The following is a 15,218-nucleotide window of genomic DNA, read 5'->3' on the forward strand; positions in this document are numbered from 1 at the left end:
TAATACATGTGCCTTTCAGCCGATGGTTGAGGCTTTGATACACGTGCCTTACAGCTGATGGCTGAGGTATTTCATAAGGCTTTAATAAACGTGCCTTTCTGCCGATGGTTGAGGCTTTGATACACGTGCCTTTAAGCTGATGATTGAGATTTTTCGTAAGGATTTGATACACGTGTATTAAAGCTGATTGTTGAGGTATATTTTTTGGCTTTGATACACGTGCATTAGAAGTTATGGTTGTGGCATGTCGTAAGTGTTTGATACCCGTTACTTTTAGATGAAGGTTTGGATGTTTAGCTTGGTTTTAAAACACGTAGCTTGAAGCACGGGCATACTATTATGTTTTGTCGCTAGGCCATACTATTTAGCTACCGTTATATAGTGACAGTCAATAAAACAGCTCATCTTACATTATTTTAACTGCAAATCGTTTCAATTATATAAATTACCTTAATGAGGTAAGCTATTTCAATGAGCATTGTATTTCAAATAGCATGTTTCTGGCAGCCTTAGAAAAACAGAATGCAGAAAATCATGCATTTAGGCATGGAAAATTACATTTTAGGATCAGCCATGTTGTTGTTATTCAATCTAACAGTAGACTCTTTTCAACAGAAACATTTTAACTAGATGAGCCAAATGAATAATTTATATCATTGTTTACTTAGGTCACATTTTTCGTATTGTTTTAGACACAAACAACTTATTGATTTAAAGACGGTGGCAGTTGCTAGACTTAATTACTATAAGGGTACATTTTCCCATTGATTTCCAATTCCGCTTTACACCGAATTGCAAAATGCGTTAAGATTCATACATAATTCAGCAAATGTGCGAAGGCAGATTTTGTAAACTCTTTAAACAATCTCATGCACAACGACTGTTGACGACCTTTCTGTTTGTCTTCAAATCTCCCTTTATATTGTTGTACTTTTTATCAAACATTTATAGACATTCGAAGTTGAGTATAAGTATACAACGTTTAGATTATCAGTCAAAAATATCTAAGTTTCCAGTAGCGCCCATATCTCTCTGATAGAAGACCACTAAATAACAATAGTATGTCTTAGAATATAGTAACTGATTAATTGCTAAGACATTTGGAAACAAAATATGGGCTTTAAAATCATACACATGATGGCTACGAACCTATTAGACCAAATAAAGAGGACTTGCAGGTACATTTAAACAAGAATTTTCGAAACTTTACACTTAAATTAAGGGTGAAAAAGAAGACATCCGGTATTCTACTTGTTTACACTTCATTTGCAAAGAAGCAATGGAAAGTTATAATATTGTTCTATAGGGTTAAGAAGGAGATCGAAAAGAGATGACAAGTGGTTCGAATTCATGAAAGACAAATTTAAAGAAATACTTTAACACAAACAAGAATGTGGTTTACCAATACAATCGTAAATAATCGATGTCAAAATCGGGCAAAGACAAAGGATGACTATGAAATAGAAATTAAAACAGTTCAAGTGCATTTTGTGAACTTAAATGTTCACTAGTTAGTAACCCCTTGTAATGTTGTCAGTGTAATGTATATAACAGACCCAAAACGGGATGGTTTAATATAGCTTTATTACATTCATACTCATACGCACACGATCTTGAATCTAATCAATAACTGAACTCATACATGCAACTGTTATCCAGAGGCGGGCTTATCATACACAGAAGCGGGCTTATCAACTGGGTTCTGATTGGCCACTACATCCCTCCTTTACACAGATTTGATTTTACTTATATAAAAAAGAGATTAATAAATCATATAGACATATTTTCATGAATTGTTCATAAAACATTTTATTATTTCTTTTTAACAGAAACTATCATTTTCTTTAATATTATTGCAATAATCAAATCACTTGCAACCATGTATCAAAAATTATTAAGATTATTGTCTGTCTATAAATTAACCTCCGACCCTTTTTCCTCACAAATTAAGAAAATGTCAGGTAATAAACTGTCTAATAGCACGCACATTATAGATCATTAAGAACAAGCATTAAGCTCGAATGTTAGGTAATCCGGCTTGTCTTTATAACATTATGATGATATCATGTAAATGTTTTGACCGGGAAGAGATTTCCCAGCAAATGTCTGTTTAATTATCATGAAGTGGTTGTAAATCAGTTTCGGGTCTCTGCAATGTTCTGGTCCATCGAAAACTCCCAGAATTTTGAAGTTAATTGTTATTTCTCCACGGAATTGGTTAACACTTCACGAATTAAGTTTATTAGCATTTTGTAGTAGTTTTATTATTATTATTATTATCTATACTCTATTATTATCTAGAGACTTATTTATACTAAGCAGGCATTATAATGGCCTGGATAAAAACACAACACACAATTAACACTCATTCAATCACGATAACGTATCGGCTTCTGATGACGTCTGTTTGATCGCCGTTGTTCGTTTTCGTTGTATTGCTGCTCACGCGGTCCTGAACGCTGTTTATGTTGTTGGCTGTGTGTGGGCGGTACAGGTACCAACTTAAAGTGTGCGGCGTCGCGTGTCATTTCACGGCCATCATAGCGTACTGTGACCATGGATCACTTTCGTCTGACGACGTATCGCCATTTATGACTGAAAGGCGTTGTTAAGTTATTTTGTTTGGGTTGTTAAACAAGGACCCGATCGCCTGGCTGTAATGTACACGGTTTTGCCTTCCGTTTCTCATCGGCGTACTTTTTGTTCTTTTGCTTTGATTTATTGTCCCTTTTGCGTACATATATATCATTTCTCGGCACGGTAAATGTTGGAAGCTTTGTCTTCATTTTGCGATTGAACATTATTTCAAATGGCGAAAGTCCTGTGCATGGATGTGGGGTTGATCTGTAATTCATTAGAAAAATAGTAAGTTCAGGTTTAAAGTTCTTTCCAGATACTGTTGCAGTTTTCATTGTTTTTACTAATGGCTTCATAAATGCTTCTACCAATCAGTTGGCTTGTGCGGCTAGTGGGGTTACCTTCCGGTGTTTGAACCCGATACTGTCTGCAAATTGCGTAAATTCATGGCTATTGAACGGCGCTCCGTTGTCGAATTTTACCACACTTGGAATTGAGAACATTCCAAAAATTCTTTCAAGGTGCGATATGATATTGTGTGCAGTCAGATTTGTTAACTTTTCAACTAATGGGTATCTACTGTAGTCACAGATAACTACCATGAAATATTCTCCTGTGGGAAACGGCCCACAAAAATCAACCGACACTTCATCCCACGGTTTCTTTGGTTATGGTCTTGGCTTGATCGGTTCTACCGTCGTTTGTGATGCAGACATGCATGATATGCAATTCTTGCATTGTTCGTCGACATATTTGTCCAGATAGGGGAACCAGCAGGTTTCTCGTAAGAGCGCTTTTGTACTGTTTCTCCCTTGGTGACCTTCGTGTGCTAGGTTAATTACTTTTGATTGCAGGCTGTTTGGGATGCACAGCCTGATTCCTCGTAGGAGAACGTTTCCATGCTCTGTTGACAGGACGGTCAGTTCGTCTGCAAGCTGCTGATAACAGTTATAGCTGCCATCACCGGCGCATATTTGCTTAATCCACGTGTTGTTTTGAAGCGCGGACATTATGCATGTCAACACACAATCTTGGGCTGTGGAACTTGCCACGTCTTGGAGATTTAATGACTTGGGCACTGCGGCATTGGCAATAAAATTCACATATTCCTAAGCTATGTTTCGTGTGAGTAATTATTTATTGGATGTCGGGAGCAGTAATCTGCTATCATTTTATTTCCAGGCATGTGCTTGACTGTTAAATTGTAGGTGGTAAGTCTCAATCGCCATCGTTCATGTCTAGCTGACTGTATTTGTTTAGAGTTTGTGCATATTGAGAGCAGGGGTCTGCAGTCTGTTACTAGCTGGAATGCCTTTCCATACAAGTAAATGTGAAAATGTTTTCAGCCCCAAACACATGCAAACATTTCTCGTTCTGTTTGGCTGTAACGCTTTTCCACTGGCGTCAATGACCGGCTTCCATATGCGATGACTGTGTTTTCTTGTATTAACATCCCTGATATTCCCTCGGGGCTTGCATCTACCCAGAGTTCTGTGTGTTTTTTGGGTCAAAGTAGCTGATCACTGTATCGCTGCATAGCGCTTGTTTCAGCTGGTCGATAGCAGTCTGCTGCTGATTTGTCCATTTATAATCGGTGCAATCTTTCAATAAATCGCGCAGGGGTGCTATAATTGTAGAGTACTTGTCAATGAACTTTGAGAGGTAATTGGTCATACTTAAGAATGACCTTAATTCACCTGTAGTCTTCGGCTCGGCTATATTTTGAACTGCTGTGATTTTGGCCGGATCGGGACTTATGCCTTCGTCCGAAAAAACAAAGCCATAGAATTTGACAGAGGTTTTACCAAATTCGCACTTTTGCTTGTTGAGTGTGAGATTTCTGTCTTGCATTCGTTGCGGTACGGCTTTGAGTCTCCGATCATGTTCGTCACGGTTTGGTGCGTGTATTATAATGTCATCCGATATGTTCAATGTTCCCTCGAGACCTGTTAGCACTTGTCGTATTTCATTCTGGAATATTTCTGGCGCTACGCTTACACCGAAATTCAGTCGTCTGTACCTGTATAATCCCACATGTGATGCAAACACTGTCATGTTGCGTGACTCCTCGGACAGCTCAAGCTGGTTAAATCCAATTTGGATAATTCCTTGTATTTGTTACTGTTCATTGAGTTTATAACTGGCACAATACCGAGTTCAACAGATGTCTGGTAATTGATTAATGTCACTGATGATCCCTGAACAACGTGAAATTCTGCTGCTGTCACTTTTGATTTCGTTTCCAATGTAAATGTATATTTGCCTTTTATAGTTAACGGTTTATTTTCTGCAAATGCGAACACTTCTATGTTTGTTTTCTTCAGCATTGGCCTTTGTTCCATTTTGTAAACAACATCTTGGCTGATTATGTTTATTGAACTTCCAATAAATCAAAGATGTAAAACCACACTTAAGTTGTATGCTAACATTGATGCAAAATTAGATAAGATAAGACAAATCATTGTGTATAATGATGTTAATATGTCAAATGAAATGCAATTGTACTAACTTGTTATACAACCATGTTTGCATATATCAATTGTACAATTGAAAACAAACGTGGACCAGGATATTTTAAATTTAACAATAGCTTACTGTTCATGCCTGACTACAAGGAAATAATTGAAAATACAATCACAGATACTTTGAATACAAATAAAGAGGCAAACCCAGTAACTTTATGGGACCTTTTAAAAGGAAATATCATTAACTTACTTGCCAGAAAAGAAATTCATATGGACATCGAACGAAGCAAAAACACTTGGTATAAATTTCACAAATGTTGAAAATAGCTTCCTAGACCTCAATTTTCTCCCTAAATTACAAAACTTCAAAAATTGTCTCAAAAGTTGGCATCACAGAAAACTTACTCTTCTTGGCAGAGTGACAGTTGTAAAAACATTTGCACTGCAAAAAATTATATATCCATTAACAGTTCTACCAAACCCGCAAAAAACATATTCTTGACGATATAAACAAAGATATATTTAACTTTATATGAGATCACAAACCTGATAAAACAAAACGAAATCTACTAATACAAGATTACGAACATGGCGGTTTGAAAGTACCGGACATATATAAACTTGTAAATTCAATTAAAGCGTCATGGGTAAAGAGAATATTAGACCGCTCTAACAAAAGCCAATATAAAACATTTTATTTAAATCTTATTGAGAGATACGGTTGAAACCTGGTTTTTGAGTGTAATTTAAACGATACTTTCATTAACAAAATTTGTCTTGGAAATAAGTTCTTATTTGACATCATTCATTCTTGGACAGAAGTAAATCAGTTATATCCAAAGATACCGACACAAAAAATCATAATATGGAACAACAAACACATAAATAACAACGGTAGCACTTTTTATTACGGAGATTGGTATGATAAAGGTGTACAATTCATACAACACATATTTGATAACCGTTCAAAAGACTTTTACAAATTTGAAGATATTAAATATTTATACAATATAAAAAATAACGATTACCTAAAATATTATCAACTAATAGCCTGTTTGGCACAATCAATGAGAGATCAAATGAGATCTGCAATGCCAATAAACGACCCTCAAGACACGCTATACACAAAATCGAAACAAGCAAAGTAAAACCAAACACATTACTATACTCAATTCAGTTTTATAAAGAAACTTACAGCCAAATAGATGAAAAATGGAAACGGGTCATACCAGACGAACATATGGATAACACTCTATGGAAATAAATCTTCACATCTAACTATAGATACACCAATGATGTTACCCTGAGAAATTTTCAATACAAATTTATAAACAGAATTATACCTACTAACAAATTCTTATACAAGTGTGGAATCTCAAATTCAAGCTTATGTGACTTTTGCGGGGAATACATCGAAACACAGGAACATTTATTCTGGGAATGTAGAATTACACAAAATATGTGGTCTCAATTAAAAAGAATAATTGATCAAAACCAAAACTCGATCAATTTAAACTTAAAAACCATAAGCTTTGGCATCTTTGAACAATGACAACATAAGACAATAATTAACTTTTTAATACTGCTAATGAAGTTTTTTATATTTAGCATGAAAAACAGAAACACTATACCAACCTTTACATCCTTTTTTAACTATGTAAAACTTAAAGAAAAAATAGAGCGCGAAACAGCTCTAGTCAACAAAAAAATAAACTTCCATGAAAACAAATGGCATATGTTGAATAACTACATAAATGCATAAATACCTCCCATCTATTCTATCTATATATTCTATCTATTCTATCTATTCTATTCTTTCTATCCTTTCTACCCGTTCATCCCTCCTTCATTATTATCTTCTTACTTTTTATTTCAACACTTAAATATTGAAAGTTTGAAAGACTGCTTTCTGCATTGGCAGTGACCGATATTGACTTTTTTGTACAATATGTTTTTTTGCATGTGATATCACTCATACACCAATACTTAAAAAACAAATATTATGTAATACAAATAACAAGTACGCTATATAAATGTCTCATTGATATGTATATATATATATATATATATATATATATATATATATATGTTTGCAACTTGTTGTGTTGTATAATATTTGTCAATATTGAATAATAATAATAATAATAAAAGATTCAATGTTTCGTATATTTCAAATACTTCATCTCCGGCATAGTGAAGTAACAGCGCTTTCCTCCGTTTTTTTGAGTAAATGCTAGATCCTGTGAACAATTTTTCCAAATTTGTCACGTATTTAGTCCATCGTGTGCCAAGGGACTTTTCCTCCCCGTACACATCGAATTTCGGGAACGGCGCTTATCCAGCCATTGTACGTTAATCTTGACACTGACGTATTTCATATGTTAATCTACTAGCACTTTAATAATCAATCCTCGTCGCCAATGTAATGCTGTCAGTGTAATGTATATAACAGACCCAAAACGGGATGGTTTAATATAGCTTTATTATATTCATTCTCATACGCACACCATCTTGAATCTAATCAATAACTGAACTATTAACATACATGCAACTGTTAAGCAGAGGCGGGCTTATCATACACAGAGGCGGGCTTATCAATACTGGGCTCTGATTGGCCACTACACCCCTGCGGCGTCAAAAGTTGTCAGATGTCAGATCACGCTTGATAAGAAAGGAAGTAATTCAGCACTTTAGAGAGCTCTAGATATTTTTTGAACATCGGTCCAGTGTTGCCATCAAACAAACACACTGGCTGAAACTTTAAAAGGCGGGATCTTAAATTTTGCAATGTCACAAAACACTTATATGTAAAACCGAAAACGAAAATTCCGAAATGCGGTCAACTGAACCAAAATATTGATCATATAAAAAGGAAAATAAATGCATCCAGGAATTAAAGGAGATGGTCATGAATGCGCCAATACTAACTTATTTTTAATAGTTTATAACAACAATCCTGAAAAGTGTGTTGAGCGTTTGTGCAGAATTGCAAGCCAATAACATTTGAATTACAAGCATTGGACAGTAAACAGCACAAAAAAGCAAATTAAATACGATTATGTATAGAGTCCGCAATATGACACATTTTCATCTTAACCAATTGCAGATTTTATGACTGAATGAAGTGCCGTCATGTCTGCAAGGAAATGTGAAATATTCATTGTAATCTAGAAATAGTGTACACACTGAAAATAAATAGAAATGCAAAACTACTTTCAAAAGCCAAGTCAAGTCAAGTCAAGTTTCCTTTATTTCACTCATTCCAATACAAACATGGATAAATGAGGTAATATCAAATGATAAATGTCACAAAGGCAAACGAGTGAAATGGGTACATTTAAAGGTTTGTTTTCCGAAATAAATTGCAAGCAACAAACTGGGAAACCATTCTAAACTCAAACAACATCGATCAGACAGCATCCAGTATATCAGATACAATTATCTCAGCAGCTTTACAAACAATACCAAATAAAAATGTAACAATAAGACCTAATGACATCCCTTGGATAAACAATATGATTCGTAAACAAATAAAAGTCAGGAAAAAATTACACAAATTAGCTAAACGGCAAAACACTGAGACAGCCTGGTCAAATTTTAGGAGGTCCAGAAAAAAAGTCATATACTCAATTCGAAAGGCAAAAGAAGAACATGAAAACAAATTAATCATTCAAGTTAATAGTAGCAATATCTCATCTAAAAAATGGTTTAAATTAGTAAAAGACCTTACAAATAAACAAACAAATGCAATTTTACCAACATTAATAGAAAATGATCGCACTGCGTCAACAGATCAAGAGAAAACTGAAATGCTTAACAACTATTTCTGTAAACAATCAACACTTCCAGATGAAAGCACTCAACCGCTCCCTCACGTACGAAATGCTACGTCAGTCTTATCAGACATCGTCATCTCTCCTCAAGATGTCTTAGACGCGATCACCTCTATCGACCCTTCAAAGGCTTGTGGACCCGATCTTGTCAGTCCCAGACTTATACGAGAGGGTGCACCTGTCCTTGCTACGCCCTTATCCATATACTTTAGTAAACTAATTCGTCAATCTGTTTTTCCGTCGTCATGGAAACTTGCAAACGTTTCTCCGATCTTTAAAAAAGGAGACCCATCTAATCCAGCAAACTACCGGCCTATTTCGTTGCTCAGCTGTCTTGGAAAACTGATGGAGCGCTGTATCCATAAGGTTCTTTATAACTATCTCGTTAGTAACAAACTTTTATCCACTCTCCAATCAGGCTTTATCAAGGGTGACTCTACAATCAACCAGATCACATTCTTATACAATGACGTCTGCAAAGCGCTTGACGATGGCAAAGAAGTCCGCGCAGTTTTCTGTGATATTTCTAAAGCGTTCGATAGGGTTTGGCATCGAGGTCTCCTCCACAAACTATCTGCTCTTGGTATTTCTGGCTTTTTGCTTCGTTGGTTCTCTTCCTATCTATCATTTCGCCAACAGCGTGTGTTATATGCTGGTTTCTCGTCATCTTTGTCTTCTGTCATCGCCGGTGTCCCCCAGGGGTCAAATCTCGGCCCACTTCTCTTTCTCGTTTATATAAACGACATCACAACGGACATCAATGCCAATATTCGCTTATTTGCTGACGATACAAGTTTATGCATCGTGGTCGACCATCCCGACACAGCTAGCACTGTACTTAACAGAGATCTTCAAACCGTCTAATCCTGGTCCCGAACATGGCTTGTTTCCTTCAATCCAGCCAAGTCTAAGTCTATGTTATTTTCTAGAAAACACAATAAGCCTGTACATCCACAACTTTACATGAACCATATTCCAATAGAACAAGTCGAGTCACATAAACATCTCGGTATAACACTCTCAAACGATGCCAAATGGACACAGCACATCACTCTAATGTTGGGAAAAGCTTGGCAACGTATCGGTCTGCTTAGGCTCTTAAAGTATCACCTTAATCGTCCCTCTTTAGAAAAAATGTACATGTCTTTTATTCGACCGCTTTTGGAGTATGGTGACATCTTATGGGACAACTGCACAAATCAGCAAAAATCTGATATAGAGTCTGTGCAAAATGAGGCTGCTCGTATAGTTTCAGGTGCAACTAAATACTGTAATATCAACTCAATGCTCGCTGAACTAAAATGGGAGTCCCTAGCAGACAGGCGTAGAAAACACAAGCTTATTACCTTTTACAAAATATATCACTCACTTTCTCCTAAATATCTAACAGATCTTATTCCCGCAAAAGAACAAACACGATACAATCTTCGAACTGCCAACAACACCCCAACTATTATAGTAAGAACACAACTTAACCAAAACTCTTTCCTTCCAGCAACTATATGTGAATGGAATAAACTTCCATACAACATCAGAAAGATATCATTTAAGAAATCTCTTAATCCAAACATGTCCAAAGCCAAACCAATATTCAGCTTTGGATCACGCACTGGACAAATATTACACACCAGATTAAGACTTGGCTGCAGCTCACTTAACTATGACCTCCATCGAAGATCAATAGTCGATTCCCCTTTGTGTCGTTGCGGATCCGTCGAAACTGCCGAACACTTCTTACTTTATTGTCCACTACTTGTAGACATTCGACGCCGCTTCTTGAGCACTATGCCATGTGCACCTATTTATCAAAATCTCCTCTATGGAAACGAAACTCTTTCATTTGAACAAAACAAAGCAATATTTTCACGTGTGCAATCATACATAACTGCCTCTAGGCGGTTCGGTTAGCAATGAGCAGCAACAAACAATACACGAAGACCAACCCTCCCTGGCGTATCGGGCTGATCACGCCTGCTCCATAATCGGTGTGCGACCAACAATTTTCATTTTTTTATCATTTTTAGATAATATTAAAAAGACAAAATCTATCAATTATAATCATTTTCAACGTAGCATCTAGATGCCATGTCTCATCTGATTCACAACGTTTTGGCCTTCCCATATATTAATTAAACCACATTTACTTAAAATACATTTTAGATGGTAGATCCATGGAAATTTCCTTTTTAATACTTGCTCACTATAGTTGATTGAGTTATTATAAATACTCTTATATATCAAAGACGAGAGTTTCGTAATATTGTTATCAGTATTTGTTAATAATTTGTCTAGAAGGCAATCATTTTATCTTCAATATCAACCGAAAGCGGCATTACCCATGTTTCACCATAGACCATATAATTTGGTGTAGATCGTTTTAGCTTTACAATATACTTAAGGAATCGTAGTTGAACTCTCTCTAAAACATCGTTTTTTCCATAGCCCCAAATTTCAGCTCCATAAAGAAGTATTGGTTTCACAGTTTTATCAAAAATTTCAATTTGTAAGTCTATAGGTAAAGAAAGGCGATTTGCGTTTCGTAATAAACTGTACATTGCTCTTGTAGCCTGATTTGCAATATGTACTTTGCATTTTTGAAAAGAACCGGTTCTACTAAAGTATATACCGAGGTATTGATATTGCTTGAAAAGAGAAATTAAATGTAACCGGTCTTCCCTTTCCAAGTACTAGTATTTTAGACTTTGCAATATTAACTGTTAGTTTCCATGAATCGCAGTATTGTGCGTAAGCATCGAGTGCATTTTGTAAACCTGTTGGAGTTTCAGACATTATAACTGTATCATCAGCATATAGAAGTATGAATATTTTTATGAAATTTTGCAAATTTTGAAAATGGTTCGGATTTGGTAATTGTACACTGCTGTCTATTTTGTTACTTATAAAATACTCGTGTAAATCGTTTAAAAACATGGAAAACAGAAGAGGAGACAAATTTCCCCCCCCCCCTGTCTGACACCTATATTACTTGGGAAATAATTTGACAATTCTGAGTTAACTGTGACACATGATTTGATATTGTTGTACAAATTTTTAATAAGAGGTAAACATTTGCCGTTTATATTGCATTTTAAAAGTTTCACCCAAAGCCCTTCTCGCCAGACAATGTCAAAAGCTTGTTTGAGATCAATAAACGGGCAGAATAGCTTATTTTTGTTACTGTTCAAATATTGAACTATGTGGTTTATGGCAAACATGTGATCTGATGTCGAAAAACCGCTCTAAAACCTGCCTGACATTCATGTATGATATTATTAGATTCGACGTAATGTTTTAGTCTATTATTTATTACGCAAGTAAACAATTTCCCCTATACAACTAAGTAGGGTAATAGGTCGATAGTTTTCAGGTTGTGTAGGGTCACCCTGATTTTTGAAAATAGGATTAATAGCTCCAACAGTCCAAGATTGAGGTATAACACCATATTCAAAAATTAAGTGAAATAATTTGACATATATGTTCTTAAGAGCGTCAAAAGTAGTTTTAATATGTTCATTTGTTATTTTATCTAGTCCACTTGCTTTGTTATTTTTTAATGATTTTGCAGCTTTTTCAATTTCTTCCAATGTAATTGGAATATTAATTTCATCATTAGTTACTACGTTTACATTAAGTTCACCAGACTGATTACTTGTGGATTGTATATCCTTATAGTTTACGCTTTTAAAGAAATTTGACAGGTCTTCAAGTCCAGCTTCACTTTTGCTCTTACTTTTGTTATTTAATATTTTTCCAATATTTACGAGGTTCTGTGACCTTAAGATTTCTTAACTTTAATATGTCGTTATTTTTATGTTTATTGTGAAAAGCTCTCATTGTATTTTTATACATTTTACTTTTTTCGTTTAAGTTAATTCTATTTGTTTCGGTTTTTTCTGATTTTATAAAGATATATTGCTCTATGGAAAATTTTTCTAGCCTTATTGCATTTTGGACCAAACCATCCCCGTGTAGTTTTGCAATCAGTGCTATTTCGAAACGTTTTGAAGCCAAATGTCGTTTTGCAAGCATTTACAAAAATGTCGGAAATATTATTTACAATTAGATTAGCATCCTCTTGCGTGATTTTGATTGATTATGAGTATCAAGTTGTTTTAATATATCATTTAATTTATGCGATTTAACATTTTCTATGAACTCATTTTGTCTTGTGTTATCCCATAATTTTAATGTTAGCTCTATCGTTTCTTGGTTATGTTGGTATTTAGACAAATTAAAAGTACACGTCAACGATATAGGATTATGTGCATCCGAATAAAGAGAACAGAATTCTTGTATATTTAAAGATAATACATACTTAAACATGTTAGCGTTGCACAGGAAATAGTCCACAGTACTGACTCCTTTACATGTTGCTTTACCTGGAATATCACTCTTTGTTCTACCGTTTAGAATATATAAATTATATAACTGGAGGAACTCAATAAATCGGTTTCCATAATTATAAGCAGATTTGTCACAACTTTTCTGTTTAACTCTACATTTTTGGGGCACTCAAATTGATTTATCTCATGTATATACTCATCATATATCTCTTCGAAATGGTTTACTTTAGACAAATCTTTGTCAACTGGGATAATATCGTATATATTTTTAGTTCTACTATTGCGATATAAACTTATATTTAGAGATCAAATCATTTAGCTCTAATTGAATATCATTAAAAGGGTCTTCAACAGCGTATAAAGAATATTCAGGGAGGACATATACAATACCACATAAAATATCCTACTCAGAATTTACATACTCTTTGTCAATGCTAAACCATAAAACCATTTTACAATCAGTGTCAATAACATGTACATACTTAGAAATACTTTCTTTTACTCAGAGAGCTAGGCCACCCGACTTTCGGGTATTTAATACGACACTTCGTCTGTTCTTTGTGAAAACCACAAAATCATCAATATCAATACAATCAATGTCATCAAATTTTGTTTCTTGCAAGCCGATAATATCATGATTGTTCAAAATATCGTTAAATTCAGGACACATAAGCTTTGATTTCAGTCCACAGACATTTAAAGATAAAAGACGCAAATTTCCGTTATCACCTTTGTGAAAACCGTTAGATAGTTTATCATTTTCATCAAATTTACGAGTACCGTTAATAGGTGGTTTCAAAATATTACATGTAGTATGGCTATTTGTATAATAACGGAAATTATATCTATAATGTAAATAATGTGCATTATAGTTATTACAGTAAGTAGGCACACATATTCATGAACAAAAGGTTCCAAACATTCATCATTACTAAATATTCACCATGATTGTTAACAGAAACTCGTCTCTTTGTGTAAAGCACACTGTACAATTAAACATGTTTGTAACGTCATCCATTATTCTTTTGTATTCTGTATGGCTAATAAAACAGCGTTCTGTACTTTCTTCTACCAACTGTCAAATAATTAAAGAATGGATTGTCCAATATTTTAATAATGGAGAGTCATTGTTTTAATAATGGAGAGTCACTGTTCTTATAATGGAGAGTCATTGTTCTAATAATGGAAAGTCATTGTTCTAATAATGGAGAGTCATTGTTCTAATAATGGAGAGTCATTGTTCTAATAATGGAAAGTCATTGTTCTAATAATGGACAGTCATTGTGCTTATAACGGACATTCATTGTTCTAATAATGGAGAGCAATTGTTTTAATAATAAACAGTCATTTTTCTAATAATGGAGAGTCATTTTTCTAATAATGTACAGTCATTGTTCTAATAATGGACAGTCATTGTTTTTATAATGGACAGTAATTTTTCTAATAATGGAGAGTCATTTTTCTAATAATGGACAGTCATTGTTCTTATAATGGACAGTCAATTTTCTAATAATTGATGTGTCCGTATTAAGCGAATCATGCGCAATGAAAACACATTTTGCACTAGTTATGTACCCATAGAAGTTGGATTTTAAAGAACGAGAATGTTTTGAATAAAAAGCAAACTTTTATTTTAAATTTCTTTGCACATATATATGAGCGCAAAATTATTTTGATATGGCTTAAAGATTTACATAATTAGAATTTTATCAATTGGTGTAACAGTGTCCGATAAGTTGACAATAGCGCCATGAAATGCATGATTTGGACCTTGTTGTTTATATGTTGTAAGTATGTGAAACGCCTCAAATTGCGGCCTTGGACTGTTCTACCTCTCACATAATTGACATTTTTTCAGCATTTCACCCTTACTTAAATCCATAGCTGCAGATTATAATAAGTATTTCCGGTTCCCTATAAATATGGCTTACTGATTACCTCAGTGGCAGAAAACAGTACGTCATTTTCTCTGGTACTATACTAGATACTGTTTCATAATC

This window comes from Mya arenaria, chromosome 15, assembly GCF_026914265.1.
Source record: "Mya arenaria isolate MELC-2E11 chromosome 15, ASM2691426v1".
Classification (NCBI taxonomy): domain Eukaryota; kingdom Metazoa; phylum Mollusca; class Bivalvia; order Myida; family Myidae; genus Mya; species Mya arenaria.